The sequence below is a fragment of the Tyto alba genome, unplaced genomic scaffold (genome assembly GCF_018691265.1).
Source record: "Tyto alba isolate M040663 unplaced genomic scaffold, T.alba_DEE_v4.0 Super-Scaffold_7, whole genome shotgun sequence".
NCBI lineage: Eukaryota > Metazoa > Chordata > Aves > Strigiformes > Tytonidae > Tyto > Tyto alba.
Window position 1 is genome coordinate 13,140,052 of NW_024881328.1, and position 23,185 is coordinate 13,163,236.

At 41.4% G+C, this 23,185-nt stretch overlaps 1 protein-coding gene across 7 annotated transcripts in view; it reads left to right on the forward strand.

Annotated features, from left to right (window-relative positions):
• The window catches only part of SEMA5B (semaphorin 5B), a 270,332-nt gene that overhangs the window by 58,336 nt on the left and 188,811 nt on the right, over positions 1-23,185 (forward strand). For 5 of the 7 annotated variants that reach the window (XM_042784212.1, XM_033003412.2, XM_033003408.2 and 2 more), the window contains exon 2: positions 17,435-17,658. The exons of the other annotated variants lie outside the window; for them this stretch is intronic. The gene's annotated coding sequence lies outside the window, so the exon portion shown is untranslated. The remainder of the gene's footprint in view (positions 1-17,434; positions 17,659-23,185) is intronic. 7 annotated transcript variants of the gene reach the window in all.

The window sequence follows — 23,185 nt, forward strand, 5'->3', positions numbered from 1 at the left end:
AATTTCATTAATCAGCAGCCAAGGGTTACACGAATGGTATAGTGTCTACCCGATGGGAATTCAAGGACCAAAAGGAGAGGTTTCAATAATGTTTGTTTAAAGGCACTTCAAGTTTTGGTTTTGTTTTTGTTGTTTTTTTTTTTTATTTTTTTTTGGATCCTGAAAGATAACTGCCATCCTTTAACTATTATTATCAATGGCATTAGAGCTTCACGTAGTAACAGCATGCTGGGATCCATGAGAGAGTGTCAGACTGGCTTGCTGCTACATGAAAAATGTCAACTCTTGCAGCATCTCAGCTCTTGATTTTTGTCTGGTTTTTAGCACTTTGGAATTTGATGCCGTCATCTTATCAAAGCGAAAAATGTCTCAAATTAGAACTTGCTTTAAACAGATGCTTTGCAGTCTCAAATAAGTACAATTTGTAGACATAACTTGGAGAGAAATTTAAATGTTGAAGGCAGCTACATGCACCAAATTGCTGGCATCCAGCTAAACAGATGAATTTTTACTCCAGCTTCCCATCATGCCTTGAGCAGACCTTTTTCTTCTGAGGTATTCCTCTTGATTTGCTCTTACCCCTGAGACTCTGGTCTGTCTTCTGCGCTGAACAGCACTGCTATCGCTTTGTCTTTGTGTCTCTTAGGCATCCCTGTTCCCAGTTGTGTGACAGTGTTGCACTTCCTATGTTGCTGTGTGTGTACAAAAAGCCTTAATTATGGCACAGTAAAACAGTATGTAGAGCATGGGCTAAACTCTGGGATATTTTTAGTCTTTGTTGGCCTTGTCATGGCCCTCGCTGTATTTCTCTGGGAAACAGTTGCTGAGTAGCATCATTTAGCTTGTCCCACATAACTCCGGCCTCTTGGAAAGCCAGAGTTTCCTGCCAGGCTTGAGACTTCAGGGATGGCTGTTTTCCCACTGGGAATGTGCCCATTTTAGCATATAATCCTCATGCCTAATGAATTTTGATGAGCACCCAGGGTGGAAAGGCAATCTCAGGACTAGACGTTCAGTGTTGTATTTGTGTGTGTGTGTGTGTTAAACCCCAAGGATGGTGAATTTCAGCTGTGGCTAGGTTCTGTACAGTAAACATCCGTATCGCCCTGCACCTTTTGCAGAGCAATTGGAGACACACTGCATCACTGCTGTCGAGGGTTCCTGATGCACAGATACTGCCACGAAAAGGGACAAAAAGCATTACTGCCACTGGCAAATGAAGATACTATGGATGGGTAGAGGACAGAGAGCTGAATCAGTGCCTCCATGGAGAAGCAGTCAGCTTAGTCCCACAGTGGCTGTCTGCTGGCTGGACTGTCAGCGCAGTGGATAGGCAGCATTCAGCTCGGCAAATGTCCAGCCGCTAGTGAAGCTACATGAGGAGAAAGTGGGGGGTCCTGGCTGGGGGTGTGGGAGAGAGTTTGTGGTGTGGGGATGTTAGGAGATGTGGAAGAGGGATGTTGGAAGGCCAGGGTGGGATTACAGGGGACATAAGAGAATTGAGGTTACAGGGGTGGCTGAGTGGGGACACCGACCTGGATCCTGTGGCAGCATTAGCACTACTGTTAAATAGCTTGCTTGAAATGCTGGGGTCCAAAATGAGGGCTGATGAACCTGGACTGGAGACGTGGCCCCAGCTGTCTGCCCTGCCCTGCCTGTTGGGGCCCCAGTTTCACAGCAAAACAGGCAGAAGGGCAGATAAGCCTGGGCTGTCTCCAGCTTCTGTGCAAACCCCATTTTTTAGCTCAGACCAGTGAGGATGATGGGCATGAACTGAGCTCTCCAGCTGTAAGCTGTTGTGTTTAAGTGCACACACATGTTCTGCTCTGCCCATTGCTTCAAGCAGTGGTAACCTGGCAAATGGTTGAGGCAGACATCTGGGGATGGTGATGCCTTAAACTGCTGTAACATGATTAGCTAGGGCTCATCTGGTTTTTGAACCTATAGTATTCACCTTTGCAATCTCCTCTTTCTTACCCTGAGCACTAAAAGCTTTTTTGTTGTTGTTGTTGTTGTTGTAATGAGAATTTCATGTAACAACATGGCTTCAGGAACTTCAGCTTTATAAAGAAGAGAAAGTTATGAGAGACTGTATAAAATCACCATGTTCTGTTATATTACATAAAAATTAAATAATGCCATACTTCAGAGACAGAGAGAAGTGCTTTTATTAGCTGAGAAAACAGACATGAAATTCAAGTTTTACATGCAACAGCACAAAAGGTGGGTCACAGGGCTGGGAGCAGAATTGACTTCTTCCATGTCTTAACACAAAGAGAGGGAAAAGAGAGCACCTGAAGATCCTGAGTGTGGAATTCTTCCTCTGCGGGGCAAAGTATTACAATAACTAGAGTGATTTATTTTCTGCAGTCATTATACTTTCTTAGAAAAAGAAGAACTTTATATATTTTAGTTAAAAACTAATTGTTCGCTTTTAAAACTGCTAAGAATCTGAAGCGTGAATTTAAGAATGAGTTTTTCAAAGAAAACAGTGCTGGTCCCAAACTGAACCAAGACTTAGATTAATCACAGTCTTCTGTGCAATAGAAGGCATTTGAGAATCCATCAAGTTCATGGGAAAGTGATCTTGGAAGAGCAACAAATAAATACTGTGACCTTTTGACTCTGCGAGCCCTGGAGCTGTGGTAAGTTTGCAGTCAGGCACTTGGTTCCAGACAGGAATTTTCATTGCTGCAGTGAAGTAAATCACCATGAGGAGGAGGCCTTGCTGGCCCTGTCTGCATGGAGATATTTTCAGAGCTCTAATCCCCTGCGGGTGCCCCCTCCATCAGTGACAGTGTAAATGGGAGCCGAATGATAGATCTGCTCAGGAAGCCTGAAATACCAGCATCCTGAACCGTGTTAGTTAACATAGTACCAGAAATGCCATCGTTATCACTGTTGTGGTCTGCAGTGGTGGTTCTGGCTGAATCCCAACAGTATGGGATGGATTTGTCCCCAGGGCAGATTTAGTGAGGGGATGGAGGGTGCTGCAGTGCTCTACAATACACATCTTGATGTGGCACACGTAGGATACGTGAGGTTCCCTATTCCTATCCGCATCTCTTCAGCAGTTCAAAGAAGCTGAATTAATGATGGGAAGTAAAATAGCTTTTGGAAAAATCATTGTTTTTCATGATTATTAATTTAACGATCCTTAGAAACAAATGCTTTTAAAACCTTATGTTAAGGGAGGGGAGTTTCTGTGCAATGAAATTGGCTGATTTGGGTTTTTTGGCTTTGCTTTCTGTAACCTAGACAGAGCTGTGTCTACCCTGGTATGGTCTCTTCTGTCTCATGTTTTAATTACAGTTAAGTTGTAGACATTGAACCAAGTGTCGTATTGCCAGGTTGGTTTTCAGACCTTGTGAGATCAAGCCTATAGAGGTTTGATTTGTCTTACAGATCTTGAAAACTGAAAAAGTGACTAGAGGTACTATTTGTTTTGACTTATATATTTTATGGGGATGGAGGCTAATCTTTTATTGTTCAGCTTTTCAGTCTTTTGTCTCCATCTTTAGTTTCAAATAAATACTGGAAGAAGTTAAGTCTGGTTTCCTGCAGATTTATGTCTTTTTATGTCTTTTGGTTGGTTGTGAACCCTGATGAATGTACTTAGATCTCATATATAAGGCTATTTCCTATGTGGTATAGTATAATAAGGCACGAGTTCACATTCCAGCCTTTCCTGGAGCTGCTAGATCTATGTCCTCTCCAGAGTTTGTGTCCATGAAATTTGTAAGAACTTATGTATCCTGGAAACCTCCACTTTGGTCTGGATTAAAACTAGTCCATGGGTGGCCAAGATGTTAGGAAGAAGAGACAGTCAGACTGCACGTTGGGTCTCATTGCCTTAGGAACCAGGAACAGCACTGATTTTTGTGTAACTATAGGAACTAGTGCTTTAAAGAAATGACCAGCCAGTGCAAGACTTGGAATAAAATTGAGACTTGAAAATTATGGTTTCTCCTGATCAGTCATCATGCACCAGGGAATAAAAGGCCTGATTACCACTGAGACTGCTTGGGGAGCCAATACAACCAGGCTGGATGTTGTTTTGCTCTGCTTGATTGCCGCCTTCTCCATGTGAGCTCAGCATGGCATGTCCAGGGTGTCACGTGAGGAGAGTAAGAGGAGTTTGTGTTCTGTGCAGTCATCATCAGGTTGTCCATGGAGAATACAGATAATACAGCTCTTCTCAGCATTGTAGCTCCTGTTGGGGGGTCTTCTGCACCAACAGGCTTCTTGCAGTTGCTCACTGATACAGCTTCATGAGCAGGAGTCTATAGGGGATGCCCTGCCTTTGTCTTTGCTGTCTGTGTGGGCTCTGTCCCTACTCTCAGTAAAAGACTAGGCATGTCAAACATGCTGAGATCCATTAAAATGAGTCCTTTTCCTCTAATGCTGGCAAAATCAGTGCTGCTAAAAGAGAGCCTTGCTGTCATCGTGCCTAAAAGGCTGTGTTAGAGCAGTGCACAGGGCTCAGCTGTGGAACATTAGAAACACTCGAAAGAAAGTCACAGGCTTTGCTGTTGACTGTAGAAACCCCCTCCCTTTCCTCAACATACGTACTCAATGTGAACCTGTGAAATGCCCAAGAAACAACAGCTATAAGCTGACGTCTCTGAAATACTTTCCTTCCCTCTTTTCATCCTCTCCCATCTGCTCTTTTTTTGTGTTTCTGTTCCTTTGGTGATGATAAAGACCCCCCATATTCATTCTGTGGATTCCCTCTCCCTCAGGCAGCCAGTGAAAAATACTAATGGCATTTGATGTAAATCAGAGTAAGATTCTGCTGGGTTTTTTTGCCTCCTTTTCATGCTCTAGGCATTAGTATAATGAAGGAGACGGCAATGATTCTTATTTAATTTACATTCTTTAAGGCAGATGCCTTTGACATGTGTGGGACAGGAAAAGACTGGTCAGTGTGAATGACTAAGTCTGGGCTGAAGGCTGATCTTTCATTTATTTAGGCAAAGACAGGAATGTGCTCCCTGCCTTCCTTTTGCAGATCGCCCTCACCTGCCATACCCTCCCTTGTTGCCTCTTTGTGAGAAATGTTTCACGGACTCACCAAGAAAACAGCAGCTGCAGAGCATCCCAGTTCCAGAAACGGTGGTAACAACTGCGATGCTGCCCCACCACCAGCTGAGAGACGCGCCCGTAACTGGCCAGAGCAATCACTCAATGAAAGGAGAGATCTTTTGCCTGAAAGCTGTGCCAGGCACTTTCTTGTACTATACACAAAAAAAGCTGTACTAGAAGAGTTAGGTTGGCCTGACCTGTCCCTGTGCAAGGGGGAGTGGTGTCCAGTCCCCCACTGTGCCATACACAGAATTTCCTCCTACTCTGACTCATTTCAACATGACAGAGTGAGGGGAAGCAACAAGCTTGGTTCTGCTACTTGTTTTCCCTGTAGGATGGCTGCACACAGCCTGATGTTTAATATATCTTGCAGTGAAGTGGATAAAGCTTTTCTTTGGCAGGACTGAAGGAACTGGAACTGCCTGTGCCACAATTTGTTCCCTGGGTCCTGCTCACTGGGGGAGCTGGTGGCAGCCTTTACTCAGAGCAGATGCTGTCTTACAATCAAGGTGTGATTGCACTAATAGGATTTTTTCCCAAGTCAAAAATGGCTGTCCTATAATGTAAAATTTTTCATCCCTGATCATACTGTGATGGGTGCATGGTAGTTCTTGTGCTCCCCAGCAAATCATCCTTTCCACTAGACAGAGGTTCACTGATTTGTTTGTTTGCAATTTTTACTCTTCTAAAAACTCCTTAAATATCCGTTGCTGGGAAGACGTTTAGCTGCCTTAAGACCGCACTGTGAGTTTGAGTCTGATTTGTTGAGGCTTTGAGGCCAGACAACTTTATTAACGACAGTGGGTTCCTTTTCAGATAAATCCTCCTTTTCAGAGAACATCTTTCCTAAAGAGTTTCACAGCTGATTATGGACACAAATAACTCATCAGAAAAAGTTAGTGATACTCAGTGCTTGGCAAGCCCTGAGTTATTATCCAGTTAATGCTGCGGCACTGTGCATTTCCAGCTGTGTTGCAGTGGCACACAGACCTCAGCAGCTGTTGTGGAGCTCATTAAATAGCTGTTGAGCATCATCCCTGATTTGTCATAAACTTAAAGGTTCCTTTGGGGAAAGAATGTTATCGCCTGCCACAGCCTGGCTACACCACAGCGATGCTCCGGTACTGTCGTTATCATAGGGATGCTACTTGTTTGAATTCCTTTCCTCTCCCTTTTGCTTTTATTATTTTTCCTTTTTTTTTTTTTTTTTTTTTTAGGGGGGTGGGGGGTGAGAGTTGTGTTCAGATTATTCATAGCATTATGCTTCTAGCTGACTTGTCTGGAAATGCAGTTTGGTGTACGCTTTAGGGCTACCTGGCTTCATTTCTTGCTAACCAGCTGAGTTTACATTTAAAAAAATATTTAGATGCCTAACGATACCAAGAGGCACAGAACAGAGATTTTTTGTGAAGTGCTTGTGTATGTTGCCCCTATAGAGAGGAATAGAGTTTCATCTGTAAGTTGTGGGATGGACAAAAGCTATGTTTTATGTAGGATTTTAGTGTTTGCACTTATTCTGAATAGGAACAAAACCAGAAAGCTTCAAAACTGAAAAGGAAATTCTGAGGGGGGAAAAAACTTTGTTTGGGTTTCACAGAAAACCTTTGTTTTAAGAAACGTTTCTTTTCAGATGCATAATACAGAACATGCTGAAGCAAAACCTTATTTCAGAATATTATGCTTCTCAAAGTTTTCCATGTCTGATTTTCCTATTTTCAGAACTTTTACAGTTTTCTCGCTTTTTTTAAAATTTCAGACATAATTACATCAGAACTGATATGATTTCCCAAATTGTTTTGGCTCAAGGAGAAAATTTTCTGAGGATTTTCTGACTACTTCGGTCTTGGTGCTGCTGAAAACCCTATTTAAGTATTCATGTGATTCCTAGAGACTTGAAAAATCCAGCCCATGGTCTGGTGCAGAAGATGTTTTGCAAATGCAAGAAATCACAGTTAAGTTTCTGATCCTGGCAGCCAGATCACTTAAACTGTCTGTGCTTCACATGTTTCTTGATATTATGTGAACAACAATGAAGTTGTTTTTTTTTGGGGGTTCTATGATTGTCTAGACAGGGTCCTAGTTATTGCAGTCATTGATTTCAGAGTTCAGCTTTTTAACTCGGCCAACACCCCTTCAGGCTTTCAGTTTGGAAACAGCTTGTTCCAGTCACTGCTAAGTGGCCCTTATGTTTGTATGGAAACGTTATCAAAAGAGACATAGAAGTCACTCCTGGTCAAATCCCCATTTGGCTGTCTCTGAGAAACACCTTGACAACAATATTTTTCCTTCCCTAAATTGTACTGTAATCCCAAGAGATTTGCGATGATCAGTTCCAGGGACACCCCAGTACTAGTGACAGGTGAAAGTATTTCTGTTTTCACAGAGAATTGCTCCTTTCGTGACTATGTTTCTTGTGAAACTTGCCAAGTCACCACAATTGGGCTGTGAACATCCCAATGACTGTGCTCTATAAATACCCTGGATGGATAGAGGCAGTGCAAAAAGCAAACAGAGCACTTTAAGCAGTAGGGACTTTTCTGTTGGGCCTGCTGTGTTTGTGCAAGTTGTCATTGCGACTGTCACAAACAGGCTGCAAAAAATACTTTCAGCTGCTTGAGATAAGATGGACAGAGGTAGAGGCTTTGTGTTGGCTTAAACCAGTGAGATGCTTTCGGGTCAGAAATGTTCTTTCTGCTGCCAGCCCCCAGAAGACTTTTTCTGGCCTGAAGGCTCATGTGTAACAACTTATATATTAGACCAATAAAAGATAAACATGATTTATCTTGTTTCACTATCAGTCCATCACCTAAAATGTTGCATCTAATGGTGGCTCATATTTGATTTGTATCCAGTGTATTTTAAGGCTGCAAAACCATCCATTCAGGATAGATGGCTGTCTCAGTGCTGTCCTCTGCCTGTTATTATATATGTTTGTATTAATGACGAGATATCCTGTAGCATTAGTCGATTTAAATATTGAAAACAAATGTTCTCCTATTTCTCTGCCTTGGGGTTAGGAGTGATTATTTCAGCCTCTTCAGTGTATATGAATCTGCATCTGTTAGAGGTCTCTATTTTGCAGTGAGCCCAACATATGAACTCAGTTTGCAAATTCATCCAAGAAATGCTAAAATTGGCATCTAGTTCTGCAAGTACCTATACTGATAATGTATCCAATGGTGTAAGTTGCTTTGGAATTGCAGTTTTTTAGACTTAGCCACTTGGGTCAATATCCTCCTCTCTCTTTACTGTTTACATCCTGATGTTTCAGTGTCACCAGGTTACATTATTATGACCCTGGGATGCAAACAGCCCATCACTGAGGGGTTTTTTTTAGTAACTTGGCAACGTTATCCAAAGCAGACTCTTGAAATTGGGACATACTGCAATACACAGGGACAATGAAAAGTGTTTGTGATATAGAGTATTTCTTGCACATTTGAAATCTCTGTTATATCAATCTGAATCAGAAAAGGAGTGGCTGAAGGAAAAAGTAATTTTTTTTGCTGTTTAATGTTTCTGATAAAATTATCATTTGCAAAAAATACACTTGGAAATGGTAGAAGAGTTTCACACAATAACCTTATCAGTGTTTATAGTGCTGTTTACAAATATGTGTTTAGGGAGATATAAAATTGTAGATTATTGACCTGATAAACCATAATATCATTCTCAGAGCTATTTAGATGTGTCGACTGAATGAATGTTTAGAATTGGTGCAGCACATGTAGTAAAAATTTGCATGAAAACTGTATCGATTTCAGGTGCAGAGGAAGCATTTCAATGCAGAATAGGTGGGCTGCTGGATTCATCTGTATTCTAGGCTGGGAGCAGGCAGAATTTGCCCAAGGGACCCCTTCTAGTCCTAATGTGAGATGGCGTAAGGCAGTGGGAGGCATTGCATATGGGATGTAACAAAAGAGTGTGAGCTGCAGCTCCGGGGATCAGCTCCTGGGTCTGTCCCATATACCCCAGCAGGGCAGTCTGTGATGGACTCCATCGAATGCCCTCATTTCTAGCCCTTGGCATGGGGGAGAGCTGCTCCCATGACTACGTGCAGAGAGGTAGGAGTAGATGCTACCCTTCATGCTGCTCTTGACATGACTCTAGTGATGAGTCCCCAGCACTTTTGGCTGCTGCATGCTGGTTTCAGCATTTGGGGGCTGCAGAGTTGGGATACCATCATCAGCAGAAGACTCAGCCCCTCCACAGCAGTGAGTCAAGGGAGAACCTACATCCCTAGTGAGTGGACAGTGGAAGAAGGCAGGAAGAAAGCAAGAAAGTTTGGGACACATTGCTGTGAGTTGCAGAAAAATAACAGGAATTTAGCAAAACTCATACCCAATGTGGTGATGTGCCATTTATGATGAAGTGCCTCGATGTATCCAGATCATTTTGAACATCTTGTTTCTTCAAGCCAATGTCAAGATCTTTTTGTATCCTGCAATCTGGAGCTCATTAAGTGCATGACTCATGGAAAACTGTGTTTGCCTCTTAATAATGTAATACTGGGGAAAACAAGCTCTTAACCCCATTTTCTGTTGGATACCTTTGGTATTCTAGATTCAATCAGTTTTACATACGTGCACTTGAACATTTGTACGTATGTCTCGCTGTGTCTGAGTGTGGATTTGAAAGTTATGCTCTGTGCAAAAATCTCCCCTTGTCACCAATCCTTAGTTAAAGGCAGAAGAGCAAAATACATAAAGCGGAGTGCTCCATCCACCCGTCATGGCCTGAGAGATGGAAATGCCCCCTTACTGCCAATGTTACAAATGGGTATTTCTCCAGAGGGAGATATTGAAGGATGCAGTGCATCTAGGAGTTTGTTGTCTGCTTCAAAGTGAGGAGAGAATCAATAATTTGTTAGGCTGCGAGCTGACGGCTTGTCTGAGTGCCAGCTCCAGTGCCCTCCAGGATAAGCTGCCAAAATGACTGAGGGAGCAAAGCGGGATGTAAATTCCACAAATCATTTTCCTGAAGCTCTTATGTGGGAAACATTTAGAAACGTCTTAGTAAGGACAAAATCCTTCCAGGCTTAATTCTTGTTTGAGCAAAATTCCTTCTGAGGTCAGTAGACCTAATCCTGAAGTCTTATCACTTGTTTACCTTGATGGGATTTGAGTGTGTGTGTGTGTAGGGAACAGAGGGAAGGAGGGTCTCGGGACAGGGTGTGCTGGAAATGCTTTCCTGGGAGGCTGGAAGAAGCCTGCCAGGCTTAGGCTCTGTGGAAATGGGTGCATATGTGAAACGAAGGCTTGCTTCAATAAAAACAGTCTTTGCTTCCCACTTTCTCAGCAGTGATAGAAAGAGCAGGTGAGGATTCCTCTTTTCTATGGAGGCTCTTTGGTGCCTGAAGGTGTCCCAGCCCCATCTCTCAGGGATGGTACAGCTCACAGTTCCACATACGTGTTTCAGAGGTGGTTTGTATCCAAGACCTTCCTTCTTTTGCATCCTGGAGATAAAAAAGCCCACCAGGCCGGCAACCCCCTCTTGTCTTTTTAATTGCAACACAGTCCTTCGAAGTGGTAAGTAGCATCAAACATAGGAGCAGATGAGAGCTGGGACAATTGGTTTCTGTTACCCTCAAGCTGAGAAACAGGCTCTGGGTTTGCTGGGTGGCTCAGAGGAGGGAATCTTGCAGGGGACTTTGGAGCAAGTCCTGGCTCTGCTTGCCCCATGTGCTGTTGTGGTGAAACCCCATAAAAGGCCCCATGTCCGTGCTTTGCAAATTATGGCATGCCAACAGTGTCCTCATCAGAGATTTCTCCTGCCTTTCCCCCCCCCTCCCCCTCTTTGTCCCTGCAAGCTGAAAGTTATCTCCTTTATAATGGACTCGGCCTTCATTAGCCAAAGATCATGCCTCTTTATTAACCTTCTAATAAGGCTACATCAGCTGAGTGAAACACTATTCAGTAGGGCATATGGTATCATAAAAGTCACTGCTGGTGTCACACAGCTGTGTACAATTCAGGAAATGGAGTTGCTGCTTTTTGCTATTTATTTGGTTTGAGGCTTTTTGCTTTTTAGTAGAGATGGAAAGCATTCTTCTCTTCTGCTTTCTGGTGAGTGAGTGACTTATAAATGGCCTGTGTGAAATTTGCTCTAGAAAATATAATCAGAAGAATATATAGGCTGTTGCATTGTTTTTGTGAATCCCAGATCATGATACAAGGGAGATTCCATGGTAAAGTTTCATTAAAAGTATAGGAGGAATACTAAAAGATCTGCTGCTGATCCAGGGAAAGTAAAACTCTGTCAAGCCAAGTAACACTAGGCCATTTTGTACTTTATTCCCTGCTGTTTACCTAAAGCACATTTCTTACATTCAATAGATTTCTACTTCTGGCAGTTTATATCTCCCTGGGTTTAAGAGCCTTTGACTAATTAAGAGCAGAGAGATTTTCACCGTGCTGCCACAGACCTGCTGAAAGAATAATTTCCAAGTGTTTCGCTCTCTGGGGGCACAGAAGGCCAAAATTATAAATAAATAAATGTCTGTGTACATATACATACATATATATTTAGATACTCAGATTATATCGATATCCATATTTGTTCAAAAAAAAGCTTTAGCAATGAGCACCTTCAGAGTATATGTACTGTAACACAATCTTCTAGGTGGGTCTTGGGTTGTGTTATGAACTATTTGCAAAGTAATCATGAAAGAAATTTAAGAGGTTTGATCCTACGGGTGAAGAAGCGTGTGTGTTTGTGTGAGTGCATGTGCACGCATGCAGAAAGCGACTGTGAGGGATGTCTCTGCTTAAACTGATCAGACAAGTTTTATTACTTCTTTCCATTGATGCTGTTTTGAAATATGACAGGCTGATCCTATTAAGGTAGCTCAGAAATGTCTTCCCAAAATGGCTTTTGGGCCCCGGATCCTACGCTCATTTACCTCCCTTGATTCACTTCAAAATCTGCTCCCCTCAGCATTTGCTGTGCTTGTTCACACAGATGCAGTGAAAAATGGATCGTTATCCAGTGGTTTTCTGTAACAAAAGGTGGGTTTTGGTCCAGATCCAGAGAAAGATGTACAGGAAAAGATCATAACCAAGGAAATGACTGTGTCAAATTGCATGTGAACAGTGAGGAAAAGAAAAACAAACACAAATGAAGGCAGATGTAGTTCAGTTGAAACTCACAACTACATTAACCTTACTGGTGTGGGACAATGTCTGACTCCTTAATAAATCCTGTACAAAAAAGTTCAAGATTCAGATTCAGGAAACCATATGGGGTCTTAACTTCATCCCTGTTTGGCAGCACGATCCAGTGCCTCTCGCATCACTGTGAACCTGGTTGCCAACTCTCCCAAGCCTTGAGGCAGCACTGAGACCCCACAGATTTTTAATTCCATGTATAGATGTATGTGGTGTCATAAGGGGAGAGTCAGGTCTGAAACAGAGCCTTCAGCAAATGTACCATGTGTATGAGTGATGCAAAATGAAAGCAGTTAGTGGAAGATGGAAGTTATCAAAACACCTCTCATTTTAGTGTGATGTGTTTGAGAAGAACAAAATCACTCATAAGGCCTGAAGGTTGAAAACCAACTTTGTCAGGATAAGAGAATTTACAAATGCATTATTATGCTGTTGCTAAGATCCCACCTGTAGTATCACGCACCAAGATCATGCTCTTAACTTCAGAAACCAGTCTCTAAAGGAAGACCACAACATTAAAGGAGATACGAGAGTGGGAATGAATTTAGCCAATTTAATCTAAAGAAATGTTTAATGGCAGGATGATCATCTTAAGGGTCATTTAATACCGGGAAAAGGAAATTACACATAACACAAGTAGTAACACAAAGAACAATGAATTCAATTTAATAAAGGGCAAATTCAGATTGGAAATGAGGCTAAACTTTTAGATGGTTAAGGGCAGGCAGGAAGGGAAATCATTTGCTTAATGAGGTAGTTATGACAAACTAGATAGAAATATTCTGGTTTCCGAATTCAGTGAGTATGGAGTTGAACCTTTCCTGCCTGATACAGTGCGTTCGATCAAGGACCCAGTGGTGTTTTGTCAGCCTTGTCCATCATCACCATTAGTTACATTAATAATCAGTATTTGCACAAAGACATTACAGTAGCGTCGGTACATGTTGAGAATACTTTTTCCATCTCTAACAGTTATGAAAGAAATTAGATTTTTTGTGGCTTCACAATATGAAACAAAAAGGTAAGTGCGCTGTGGTTGTATGAGCTGAGATCTGTAGACCACATGGAGATTTACAGCCTCACAGCATTTGTGTCTGGTCAGAATTGTGTTCTAGAAAGGCTAGTGGGGATTTTTCCTAGGGTTGCATGGGACTTGGGTGCTTTGCTCTTCACTGTGTTGCAGAGACAGCTGGACACCCCAGAGGTACCCGTTCAAAATCCGACTGTTGTATTCCACTTCCACTGTTTCCTTGAAGCAGAGCTGACCTGATGGCTGTTAGTAAGGCAGCGGTTGTTCTTAATTAACCACCTACAGGTCTCGAAGCTCCAAATGAGCGCTTAGTCTCCTGCTTGCTACAGCACTTTTTAGGAGAATGTCTGAAAACAGCCTTGTATCTGTGTTGCCAAGAAGAGTTTATGAAAAAAAGACTATGAATGCATACTGCCAGAACCTCACATCTGAGTAAAAGTGGACCAAATGTATTTCCAGTGTAAATTTACTGGAATTAGTGAACAATGCAAGAACCAATACTGATACTTAAGTCAGTGATAATATGATAAAGACAAGTGATTGATAAAAAAGTTTCTCTCTTTGTGGTGCAGATATACAGTTGATATTTCTTGCTTTATTTTAAATACATTGCTGGGCACAAAATATCTAATTAATAAGGTTTCATAGGGATCCCAGTTAACAGGCAATGATCACCAACTGAAGGGTTTTGCAGTGTCTGAAAATTAAATGAAATTATAGCATTCAGTTCATGTAAATGGCTTATGTTGTCCAACACAGCTGATGATTACTCTGTTTAAGTAACAGAATTCTCATAAGGATTTGAACTGCTCAAAAATTAACGCAGTATTTCCAGGACCTTGATAATGATCAGGAAGTGAATGTAAAACTGTGATCTCATATCATTTGGAAAGTTAATGGAATAATCTGATGGGAAGAGCTTGCTAGGGATTTAACTGTACACTGAAAAAGAAAAAAAGTCTTAAGGCATTGGTCTCTGGCAGCAGCAATGGAAGTGGAGAAGATAGTAGATTTTACTTCATAATTATCTGAGATGAAAATGGGTGGTGTCCCAAAGAGAAATAAAGAAGTGTTGCTTTTTGTGAAGAAAATAGATCAGCCTAAATATTAGCATTGGTTGTTACATGCTACTATGGATGTGTATATTGGGGAGATGGTTGGAAAATAAATTTATTCCTGTAAAAACATTGCTTTTATAGAATCTTTCTTTAAGCTTTGAGATTTTCATTGGAAAAAACGAAAATTATCAGTTTCTAGATACTGGGAAGTTTCAGATGGAAACCTGGTTTTTGGTCAAGTTTTTTTCCCCAGTGCAAAGACATAAATGTTTGTGGGAGTAACCATCTTTACTGGTGTGGACGTTGTTTCCTCTACAGTAGAAATGAAACGATTTTTGCAATCTATTCTATTTTAACTCTTGGTTCTGCAACATCCCTTACTCGGTGTACAGACTGCCTTAGCTGCTAGCTCCTTATTCCAGTTGTGAGTTTCTAAGTCTTGGTTTCTAAGTTTCTGTTCCAGTCGTAAGTTTGTAAGGTTCTTGGAGAACTTGTCATCCCAGTTGCTCTCAGATCTTCTCTACTTTTTGCACTAGCTGAAAATTAGCAATAAAGTACTTGTGACGTTCAGTGAAAGCAATGGCAGCAGTTGCACTGGCAGTAAATGTCAAAAAAAGAAGCTGTAAGCACTGAGGAAAGGAGATGCAAATTATAAAGAGTAAGTTCAAGACAGTTTTCTGAAATAACTCAATCTTTTTGGCTTTTTGGTGATCATAGAATGTCAATTACAGATGAGTTATTGAAGTTGTTGAATAGTAACCCACAAAATTTATACTAGTAGTGTTGTTCCAGGACCCTATGAAATGTAATGTTCCCTGGGTGTTTTGTGGGAATATATTTTGAACCTATATAGCACATTACCAGTGTTCGTCAGCTAATATGTAGCACTTACTGGACTCAGTTGTGTAACTGGGGAAGCTGAGTTGTCAGCAGGAGGTCAGAGAAAATGATCTGTTGGTTCCTTCTTGCCTTAATTTCTCTGAATAAAGGTCCTAGATGTCCCTATTATTGCCCACAAGCATGTGTGTGTTTGCACTGAGTAAAGGAAGTATGTAGCTGCAGAAAGCTCTGTGATTAGCACTGAAACGTGCCCTCATGCAGACAGTCCTCTGTGTTGTTAAAAGGTGAAAGCATGAATGTTTCAGAATTTGTTGGGATACTTTGTATAGCTTATGCAGGCTGGAGTCATGTTACTAGACAGCAGAGATGAGTGGGAATGTGCTAGTAGTTGCAGGCCACTATTTAAGGTACAGATAAATACATCTCTCTGAATAGCCAGTAACTTTGTGGCTTATACTCTTGGCTGAGAAGTGAAAGACAAATGTTAAGAGGGTCTGGTTAAATTAGGCAGCGTTGAGATTTAAACTTTAGTCTTTTATGCTAGGGCATCCCGTTGTTCCTTAGGGTGCAGATGCCAGGTGGTCTTTCCCTAGAAAGTTTCATTTTTATCCCCATGTAAAATGGGAGAAACTTTGTGAGATGAGAAAAGTCTTTCCTGTGTTATTAAACTAACGACTTATTTCCAATATCTTCTCTCCTTTAAATAGGTGTCAGTCACCTTTTTTTGGTTAGATACCATAGTCTAATTTCTGTCTCTGCTCAGGGTTTGTAGTTGAACAGAGTAGTTCATCACCAAGGCAAAACAAGTCTTTTTTTATAACTGCTTCTCTTCATTTTATCTCGGCTTGTCAGTGTCTGGCAGATTCTCCATCCTTTATGCCATTCCTCTTCAGCTCACTAACAGAGTCGTCATTAGCTCTGCATACAGGGCAAGCTTGGGGATTTCATTACTTCTCTGAAGCTTTGTTCACTCTTTCTTGGGCTTTCTTTGAATTTTATTTTCTTTATAGGTGAAGAAAACTGCCTGAATCTGGTCTTTGCTTTGCATGTTCTTAACACATGTAATTACTACTGGACTAGACTGACCTGAAGCAGTGCTGTAACTGTGCTTAACAATTCTGTTTGGAAAAGCATTTATAATGTTGGCATGTGTATCTCATTTTGTGAAGTTTACTTGTACTGTTTAGAACAATCTGAGGAGATTTATAATTGCTTGTTTTGTAATACAGCCACAAAGAATTAAGTAAAGGCTTTATAAATAATCTCTCTTTTCTTCTAGCCAAAGAACCACTGTCATGTTTTCATATATCAACTTATTTAGGGTCAAAGTTTGACTTCTCTCTGCATTTGATAGGCATATATATAAGTGCTGCATCTGAATAGTTCACAGAGGAACTTGGCACTTTGGTTTTTACATGCGGTGCCAAACATGTGGAGAGAACAGCATAGCTTGATTAGAGTGGAGCCCATACAACAACAGGAGGTATATTTTCAGCAAAAGTTACTACAAGAGGAGACAACAACTTAGAAAACCAATTGCAATTAAAATTGTAACTGAGTTGGTACTGGAGATGGATAGTTGCTAGCTTTAGATATTTGCTAGCTAGGCAGAAACTCAGAATGTAAGTGTTTTCTGAGAACAGAGAGATGGAGGAAGGATGGCTGATGTTTAAGACTCTACACTGGGACTCAGAAAATTGACTTCAGTTCCTTTCCTGGCTGCCTCACAGGATGCTTCTGTAGTCTTGGGGATGATTACAAACTTTTAACCATATGTTTATGCTGCATCTAGTGATCTGGAGCCCTCATTTTAGTCGGGCTTCATGAAATTCTAGCCTACCAAATAATATTTACTCATTAGTCTCTACTAGAAAGTAAACAAATGGTCTTTGGAAAAATTGAACTGAGTCAAGTTTACACTGAATAGGAATTCTGTGTCCTGGTCAGTGATGAATGAAAAAGAGAGCCTTTGGAGATAATGACTATATCAGATTTGGCGGTCAGACCAGGCATGGGATCATTTAAGTTGTTACAAAAAATGTTGGGAGAAGGGAGAAGGGGAGGTGATGCTTACCATGAAGGCTATGAGCTCTCTTCAGAAGAACTTGGTCATATAACTCAGGAAAGAGGAAGGACCTGACAGAAGTCCTCAAACAGGACTTTATAACATCATTATTGTATCATCTAAATGCAGGCACACTTCTTTATAAATGAAGGAAAAAAACACCCCCTTTTTTATTTTTTTTTTTTTTTAGATAAATCATCCATAAACAAGCTTATGAGAAAAATAGAAGGAAGAAGGCCAAAGAGGCATGCCAGAGAAGGAAGTTTGCAGAGTCCAAGGGGTTCAGAGAAGACTGCAGTGGGACTGCCTCTGAGAGGGAGCATTTACATCACTAATGCTTGACGGGTTTACCTTCTGGGACTCCAGCCTTGGACTGCTGCCGGGACGTTTGTCTTGGACTTGACCACTGGGCTGGTGAGTTAGTGGTGGAATGACACCCGTCTCTGTTGTGCTGATGTTTTCAGATTGCTCAGCATGAGGGGGTTTGGTCTCTGATCATTCTATCTCTCCTGCTCCAGTGATGAGAGGATGTGTCAAGTAGTTAAAGCACCAGTCTGGGAGTTGGAAGACTTGGCCTCTGTTTCTGAGGCTGCTACAGCCTGTTTGTGATTTTGGACAAGGCAAAGAATGACAGACATTAGGTGTAGGGTTTTCCAAATGGTTCAGAGCTCTCTTAACTCTGCTGTCATTGGACTCAATGGGACCTTCTCCCTTGATTTTGCTGGGAAAGAAGACCTTGTATTTCAGACTGTGAGTGAAGCAGGTAGGTTTCTGTAATCATCCAGGTACAAAAAATGTGTGCCTGCTGCAGTGCAGGGAACTGATGCAACTTTTGCAGATGCTGTTTAGTGAGTGGGGGAAGCACAGTTTAACTAAAAAGGTAGGTCACATTCAGGCCCTAGTTATACCAGTTCAAATCCAAAATAATGTTGTTGGTGTGTTTAGCCAGAGTTTGTTGTTACACAAATACCTACTACTTTATAACCACCCAATATAGGTAGATGTGATGCAGTATTTGCAGGGGAACAATGAATGAAAATTGATTAGTTTGGTCCTAGACTAAGTAAACAGCATTGCAAGGGGTTAGCTTTGTAATACTGTTTTTCCGCTATAGCATTACAAGAAGATACTATTTATAGTCTGTGCCCAGTTTGTGCTGTCTGAAACTAGGAAAAGTTTCCACTTTGGAAAGGTTGGAGCTTCTGTCTGGAAAATACTAAGGCATTTTTAAGTTCCTTATAGAAAATTAATTTTTTATTTTGACAGAAATGTAAAATGTTTCTCTATGATTTTGTAGAAAGATGGACACAACACAGAGTTTTCCAGAATAACCAATCTGGTCCCATCCTGTTGATTCATTTCCTTTTGGACTGTCTGGCAAAGAGATCCGGGTCCACACAAAGTTGTTCCAGGGGAAGTAGCAGTATTGGTCCTGCAGGCAGCTCCCTGACTGGGAATCCTCTGAAAAAGAGGAGGCGTGAAAGAGACTGTGGGAATTGATCAGGTGGTGCCGTTTGCAGAGAACAGTCCACAGAAAGGTGTTCAGTAAGCCTCAGAAATCCCAGATACACTGTTCGTTTGCAGGTTGGTATACTGAGCATAGATTTGGTCATCTGGCAAGGGAGGACGGGAGCATATGGCTTAATCCCGTTGCTAGAAAAAAATACACAGCCAGAGGGACCGAATGCCACTGTCCCTAGAGAAAAAGGCATAGTTGTGTGCTCCTTATGCTCTGGAAGCTTGCTCAAGCAAGTCCCTTCTGTACCGTGATCAGTCTAGAGGCAGAGGAATGTTATCTTACTCAGAGCTATTTGACTGCTTACTGGGGATCCTAGAAGTCCTGGGAGTTTGATCTTAAAATCTGCTTGGACTTCCAGTACTTTGGTTTGTGGCAGGGCTGCTGCAAGCTTGGGGTTTCTGGTCTGGAGCCATCAGTGCTGTAAAAGTACAGACCCTGTTAGCTGTTTCTCCGGCACCCTGCAGTGTGAGCCGGCGGGGAGCTATGCAAGGCGCCAACAGACACCAACAAGACACCTCTTTTTTGATAGATCTGGCAAAACCAAAAGACTGGATGTGTCAATATTGACAAATCAAGCTTTACTGTCGGAAGAGAGTCATGCTGGAAATTGTCTGGGCAGGTCTACTTATTACATCCTGGGTCTGGTTTAGAAACAATGCAAAGAGTGAACTTTGCTCAATGGGTTTTACCTCTCTGATCTTCATTGCCCAGAATGGTGTGCAGCAGCTGAACTCTTCGAAGGAGGAATAGGCATTTTCTTTGACTAAAGAGGTTTGCAGTTATTTCCCATCTCCCCTTGAACTCTTTTCATATTCAAATTCATATTTTCAGTGCTAATGAGAATCATGACTACATGCTAAAAAGATCCTCTGTCCCTTAAAGCTTCTCTTGGAATAGCCGAAGTCAAAAAAAAGTAATGAACTAAAACTCCCTCTGAAACTTTGACTCATCCAATCACCTAAATTAATCAGTGTTAAAGAAAAGTATGCAGCTTGGTGCATCCACCCAGGGGGCTCTGTCTGGCTCCATGACTTATGTTGCTTTGTCTGGGTGTCACAGCGTGCATATGGTGCGGGATTATGCTCTGTCCTCAGGTGCCCGCCACGCTTACACTATGTAATCAGACTGAATTGGGGATGAATGTCGACTACAACAGAAAACTACTTCCAAGCAGCTTTCGGTTTAATTTAGGCCTTTTAGGATCAAATTTTCATGGCCAGTATAAACCCACTGAAGGAAAGAGTTTATTTAGATACACCGTTGAAAGTAGAATCTAGACCTAAGTGTTGTCTTCAGGCAGTATCCCAGGCCCTGCCTCTGTGACCTTCCATGTATATATACATGCTTTTGGTGACAGCTTGAAATGAATAGTTGTGGTTGTAAGTGGAATAGGCAGGAATGAAAGTAGTGCCTAACTCCGTGGTGTTCTCTGTAGAAACATCACAAGCAATGGGGACTAGTGTTCGGGAGGCACCAGCCCATAAGTTGGGGTTCCTCCCTTCCCCCAGCTGTGCCACTGGCTTGCCATAAAGTCCTTTGCAAATAACTCACCTTCTCTAGAGGTTCAGTTTTGCTTTTGTAAAGCAGGAACAATGATTCCTTTCAGCTGTGCCTCCACAGCAGTGATTGAGCGGGGCTAACAAGCAGTAATGCAGTCTTCAGGGAGCCACAGCGCTGAAGCTACTCTAGCGAGTGTTTTGTACTAGGAGAAGAATGGATCCTTAAAATATTTAATCAACAATTTCTGGGTATATATATACCCACTTCTGCATTAAATACTCTCAGTGGTTTAGGGCTTTATTATGTCTTTCCCTCTTTTGTTTATCTCATGTTCTAATCAACAGGAGCTTCACTTTAGAACGCGATAAAGCTTTTTAACCGTAGTTTTACTGTCTGTAGTTGTTAGGAAATCTTCTGCAAAGTTTTTTTTTTTTTTTAATGGTGACCCCATTCTCACTTTCTGAACTATCTTAACTTTTTTTAAAGGAAAGCAATCATGAATTTCCATATGGGCTATACCTTGTAAAAAGATTATCTCCATTTATTCTTTCTATAAAGTTTTCAGAAGGGAAGGCACTGTCCCAATGCACAGAAGCAATTTTTCTTTTCAATGGATCCTGTGACTCAAATCTAAACCTTTGGTCTCAGAGGAACACTTTTCAAATGTTTACTTACTGCTTGATTCCTGATAGGCAGTCTGGAAAAAAAACAGATGAGGTGTTACTCCTGAAAGTTATACTGCTTTATATTGTTTGAAAGGGAGAGATTGAACTGATTTGTCTAGCAGCTTGCCTTTTCTCAACTGGGGGAAAGAGTTCCTTTGTAGCTCAGGCTTTTATCAACAGTCCAGTAAAAGTGTTTTTTATATATATACATAAAAAATAATACAACATTTATATAAAGCCTTTCATCTTGATGGCTCCAAAGTAGTTGACAAATTTGTCAAGTAATTTGTCAGCTACGTTCCTCAAAAGTTATCTCTTACTCCTGCACAAAAATGGAGGTATTTCTATGCTGGGTGAAATTGTTCTTTTTACTAATAGCTTTTTTAAGTAGCCATCAGACTTGTAATGCATGAATTACAAAATTTGAATCTAAGAATTTTAGAAACTTTTTCCTGGTCATTTAATTAAACATGAAGCCACCTTCTTGTTCTAGTGAGGCCAGGGGGCAGCTGGTACACAAGGCGTGCTGAGCAGGAGAGGATGTGTGCTGTGGGTTACTGAGGAAAAAAAAAGCTAAATAATACAACACCGAGGTTGAAACCAGGGTCCTAGAAAGATCCCCTTCTGCCAGTCACTTGGTGACAAATTCCTGTTCTATGGCACAGCTGGAACAGATCGTTATGTATGAATGAAAACTGCATGAACTGATGGAGATGCCTGCTCCTCTCTGGTACCCTTGTACCCATCCCAGTCTTGGAGAGGAGGCTCTGTGCCAAGAGTGGGTTGTCTTCCTGGGGCTGGTGATGTCCCTCACAGCAATTTTTTCTTTATCTCACTGGTGAGACTGTGACCTTCCACGGCCGGTATTTCCCTATACGCCTTATAAATGAGCAGCGTTTGTCTCTTCTGGAAGAGCTCTGCATACACATCCCACATACATACTGCATCTCTAAGGCTTCACCAGAGGATCTGCTTGGCTGCTGAACATTTCCCTTGTGCAAGTCCTTGGCTACCTTGTGAACAAACACGTTGCAAGGTGACTAAGGGTTTCATCATGGGATCCATAGCATGAGTGTGTTAATGGAGTCAAGTGCTATTTATTGGCTTCAGTGTATTTCACTGCACCCTTGGCGCAGTCATGCTTCCTGTATGAAACTTGGCTGAAGGAGTCAGAACTGCAAGACATCATCCCAAATTCCAGCTGGGATGCGTAACTTGGCTATATGACAGTCTCCCCTCTTTGCCCCCCTTAGCCACTTCCCATGTTAAATAGTTTCTCAGGACTCAAAGGGGAAGGGGGAGATAATCTCCAGGCCAATGATTCTGATAAGTAGAAAAATTACGTAAATAAATTAGCCATGATTAATGGTAAGAAATTGTCACTTGTCTCACTTGCCTGGAAGCTGTAGCTTGCTGAAATGACCGTGTTTGTCTTGTTGTTGGGGGGGTTGGGATGCTGAGGGTAGGGATTTATTTTACACATATTTTCAAATTGAAAAAAAAGTGTGATTTATTTTCTTTTGCTGCAGCCTGCTCCCAATTTTCAGTTTACATTAATAGCTGTGGGAACAGCAGTTCTTATTGCCATATACTTCAGCTATTAACACGGTGTCTGGTTTGACAGTACATCTCTCTTAATTTTGTTTTTATTCCCTTGTGATCATAAAATATGTATCAGCCTTCCTTTTTAATCTCCTTTGGCATGTCCAGCTAGTTAATTTGTGTCTTTCCTCCTTTAGAACTTGATTTTTCTAACATCATATACTTAATTAGAAGAAACAAACCAACTGTCTATTAAAACCTTTTTTTTTTATTTTAGTTAGAAATTTGTTTGAATTCATATTTAATGGAATGATTTCTCCAGGAGCCCCTAACAGCTTTCTAACCCAAATGTTTGCTTCATTGATATTTTAATTGCTGTAATAATCAGCATTCTGAATAAGAGGTCTTTCCCCTAGCTCAGTAAATCCATACTGGCTGAGTAAAGCATGTCTGTGATTTATGTGCAGATAAACAGCTTTGGATCCTATCCAATCACTTCATCAGTTTTAATTCAGCTGCCTAATCAGTAGCAAACAGGAGGGTTGTTTTTTTGTTGTTTTTTGCTTTGTTTTGTTTTTAACAGGGTGGGGGGTGTTAATACAGAGTTTGGCATGTTCCCCAGAATGGCACAGATAGCTCCCCATTTCTCATCATGTTTGTGTCAAAGTCAGCTCTAACTTTCTGAAAGAGTTTATAAGAAGGGGATGAGATGCCA